At 40.5% G+C, this 4,627-nt stretch overlaps 1 pseudogene; it reads right to left on the reverse strand.

Annotated features, from left to right (window-relative positions):
• Nucleotides 1-1,156: 1,156 nt before the first annotated feature.
• LOC146854132 (interferon-induced protein with tetratricopeptide repeats 5-like) lies at nucleotides 1,157-2,453 on the reverse strand (annotated as a pseudogene).
• Nucleotides 2,454-4,627: the final 2,174 nt, after the last annotated feature.

The raw sequence follows: 4,627 nt of genomic DNA on the forward strand, positions 1-4,627 counted from the left end.
AGGCTAAATCCATCAGAGCACTGTACAAAAACATTGTGTATACATAGAATTACAAACCAACCCTTAGGAAAATACACAACATACAAATACATCGTCTCATAGCTGTAGAGTTTCAATACTTCTATTGTCTCTGTACAACTTTTTTGTCCACAGAAGTTCAGAGTGAATTCAATTGAGTTTCCACAAGTGTAATGTTTTCAATGCATCCCCTTGTATAATAATATCATTTGTGCTGCAGATATTTCAATTGCAAGTATTATCTTCCTAATACAACCCATTAACATTTCTGTATGTTTTATGTTGTAGCTGTTGGTACCATTCATAAAATAACCTGGAAATTTACTCACATTGGATTAAGATGATGTAGTGATTGCATTTCTGACTTTTTTGGCACTTTTCAAAGAATTTCGAGAGTACTTCTGGTAACCTGTGACTGTCCCAGATTTGTGCAAGTTTTCCCATGGGTAAACCTTCTCACATATAGACAAGTTATTCTGATAATTTCTACTTTCATTTATTTATTTATGATTCTCCACAGGGAAAGTCATTTTCCTGTGGAGATGAAATATCATTTCTTGTACACCCCCACTAATTTTAGGATGTTTTCTCCACTTTCCACCCTGAAAACCTATTCACTCCTGTCGTCAATATTCAGGGAGGAAAACTACCAGCGGGGCACTTGAAAAAGGGTTGTGAATAGCAGAAACCCATACCTTTGTGAATGTTCACCACGTGTGTCCATGGAATGCCCACCAACAAGCTCCTGTAAACGATTTTTTGACACTGAATTTCTAGCACACTGGCTTCCTGGCAGGACTTTCTGCATTTACAAATCTATTTACTAGTGTGAAATCTCATACTGTGAACCTGTTATGAGGAGTTGCACTCAGACATTAATCGGTTAGCACACCAAAGTACAATTTATATGCATAAATACATTGGGGCAGATTTACAAGCCCCTTGCGGCACTTTTGCGGCACTTTCCCTTTGTTAAAAGTGACGCAAAGGTGGCGCAGGGGGCTTGTAAATCTGTCCCATTGTGTATTGGGTCCTGTGTTATTAGCTCACACTAGATCACCTTCTCAATCAGGTCTATTCTCATTGGTCTAGTATTTCAGAAAACATTTGTTCTGCTCTATTTATCCAAGGTTTTGATTTTCTTTTCCTAAAAAGCTTCCGTTTAGAATTCGATTTTATGCACTCTGAGCTGCTGTGGCCATAACTAACTCTAATGACTGCATCTTCGCTATGTTGCTGTTCCTACAAAATATATTTTCCTTTCTACATCTCTTGGAGGAGTTGTGAGAGATCCCTGGCCTCTTCTGTTCTACCATCTCGCTCAAACATACGAATTATTTTAGACAACTCAGATTGACATTGATTTCCGCTCTTTGTTTCACTAGATATTATGAAGCCCTCTGCAAATATGTTGACTGCATCCTTTAGCAAATGTTTCTTATCGAGTAGAAATCGCCCGAAGCTGACATTAAGAGCTTGTTGACATTTCTCTTTGGCATTAGGGATCCAGTTCAATGGCACGCTTGTAAGCCTGGATCCCTGCTGCTGTAGCATTTTCAGATGTCACAATCTTTGCATTTACATTCTTTATGAGTTGTCTCTGATAGAAGTAGCCCAGGTCTCTATGAAGAAGAGAATAATCTCCATCCATGGAACTGGCTTGCTCTAGAATGTCACTGATTTTTTTACAATTTTTTCCTCAGAACCTAGGATGGCGACTCTTCTGCACCACATCTTCTGCAATCTCTTGCTTGACCGAAGTCTGAATCCTTAAGCAGCTGAGCCAGGTGGGCCCTAAACTCATATTTGATTGGCTCTTGATGGATGACTTCCTTAAGTTTGGAAATAGCTTCTTCTCTTAGGTCTCTGCCTGCACCGTAGTGTGCGGACACTGCATAATGTGCTATAGCCAGCCCTCCACTGTATTCCATGTTTTTGGGGTTTTCTGCCAATGCTGCCTGGAAACAGCTTGCGGCCCGCTCTCCGTATCGAAAACCAATTGCCATTAGGCACCAACCAATCACTCCACTAATCTCAGGAATAGTTGCTGGAGATTCAGAGGGATGAGAAAGGAGATTACTAATTGTGTCAGATTTGTCGAGGTATTGCTCTACCATTTCATAGTTGCACAAATTATAGTAGATCCAGGCGTAGTTACCAGAGATGACCAACTTAGACCATTTCAAGCTAGCTTGTTGACCTTCTCCCATACACTCTTCAGCTGTCCTAAGACTTTCAAGGGCCTCCTGGTATCTCCCTTCCCGCTGGTGTATATAGGCCTGCAGTGCGTAAAAGGTGGAATGGTTGTTGTAAGGCGTGTGTTGAAGTCTGAGGTTGAGACCTTGTTTCACGTGTCCTATATCCGTTTTGTCTTGCTCCTCAAGACTCCAGGTGGAGTGACACTGAAGCTTCTCCAGTCTCTCCTTCAAAGACATGGTACTGCAATGAGAAGAGAGTCAGGGAGGACATGTTATACATCTCTCACTTCTTGGGGACAGTCAGCTGGACTTGTCAGCTTTGTGGTGATAAATTATTTCACAACCTGTGAGCAGCATTCTTTTTGCCTTCAAGTATCTGTATGTGATTGTGACTATGAGAGTGTGTGTAAACAAGAAGGTTGGATTCAGTTGCTTGGAGTACTGGCAGATGGTGAATTTTGGGAATCAGGGAAGGGGGAAAAAAAATTAAAACAAAGAAAAATAGCCAAAATATGCATTTCACTTCAGATCTACACAAATAAACAGATTAACAATCAATGCGTTTTCCAAGTATTAATAATAGAATGTTATTGGAATATTCCTCCATGGCAGAGAAACCATTGGACCCGGTCATTGCCTTTCACTGCTTGATATCCCAAAGGCAGAGACCAAAACACAAATTGTTAACATAATCTGGGTTTGACAATTCCTAACATATATGAAGAATTAATGAATGAAATGGCAATTATATCAGCACATGCAAAAAACAGCTACCTCTGGAACGAAGTTTCTTCGCGCTAAGCATCTTGCAGGATCATGCAACCTCATACACCATTGTTTTTATCAACCCTGCCTACGCCTTGAACATCACCAATCACATAGTTAAGTGCTAGTGCTCTCTGTTATTGAGGGTGTGAAATTAAGTTATAAGGTGCTAATTGTTCGTGATACAATTATGGGCTAGAGTTGGGGAGCCAGGGGTGATGATACCAGATGTTTGGTGGTGACATGTGGCAGTAGGGGCGACCCGTTCAAGTGCGCCCCCGTTTCCCCACTGCAGTCATACAGGCTTCATGTCTTTGTTTAAGGCTTTATCTTTGGGCAGATGTCAGGCAAACAACAGGATTTAATGCCAGGCATCTAATTTGCTTAGGACTTCCCAGTGGGTGCTCATATGAATAATAATCTACTTGAAAGATGAAAGATGGAAAAATGCAGTTACAAAGAGCATACAATTTCAGGATTTAAACATAACAGTATCCCTCGGATTAGACATTTGTTTGAGCCACAGGCACTTAGCACTCAATTAGTAAACAAACAACATAGGTCCATAGCTCTATTTGTACACATTATGTGACAGAAATTGTAATCACTAATTTTACTATTTGAAAAAGTTTGATTCCTGACAAGCCACATGTATGCCAAATAGCTCATTGTTTAATGAAGATGGTTCCAGCTCAGTGAACAAGCATTTGCAATGCAATCGGTCTCGCCTTTGGAACCTTATATGTATTTAGCTATGCAGCGCATTAGCCTGGGTGCCGAAACATCTATTGTTCATTAACTTGGAGGGAAAGTAAGCACCAAACTGCGTGACACGCCAGGTATGGGAACACATGGAGAGAAATATTGCCTTTCAGCAGGAAATGGTATAGTCCAAAGCTCTGTTTCTAATATAAATTCAGGGCCTTCAGTGGTGATATTACTGAAAATACAAGAATTGAAAAAAATATTATTGTCTACAGGTGCTCGTGGAAGACGATTTCTATGGACTGGAATCTAGAGAATGCTAAAGGGATTCTGGTATTTTACTGACCACTGCTTGTCGTTTTCTATCAAGAAAGTTGATAGAGGCAGTTGCCAAAAAAATAAAAAAATAAAGTCCCTAAGCAGAAAGCAATTCTGGTATTTTACTGACCTTTACTGGTCGTTTTGTAGCAAGACAGTTAAATAGAGGCAGTTGAACAAGCAGAAATCAATTCTGGTATTTTGCTGACCTCTACTGGCCGTTTTCTATTAAGACAGTCAAATAGAGACAGTTGAACAGAAAAAAAGTCCCTAAGCGGAAGCAGACAAGTCCTAGGGCTAATCTCCAGAGTCCACAAAGTACAAACACATATAAGTATATACCAAAGTATATCGAGAGGTCTCGAATGCGGAAACACGGGCGCATTCTCGCCCGTCTTAACACCTATTTGTATTTTATTGTCTGATTTTGGTCCCTACATGAACCCTGACTAGCTTTTAGAATATTGCCTTTGAAAGACACCTCTCATAAAGGTGAGTAAGCTGTGGCAGAGAGGGTGGAAAATGATGGACTGGAATGTGGCCCGAGTGACTGGCAATGGATATTTGCAAGCTTCCACCATCACCTTTGTGTTTTCTTCAGTGTGACGTACCAAGTTCTGCAG

The sequence above is a fragment of the Triturus cristatus genome, chromosome 4_1 (assembly GCF_964204655.1).
Source record: "Triturus cristatus chromosome 4_1, aTriCri1.1, whole genome shotgun sequence".
Lineage (NCBI taxonomy): Eukaryota > Metazoa > Chordata > Amphibia > Caudata > Salamandridae > Triturus > Triturus cristatus.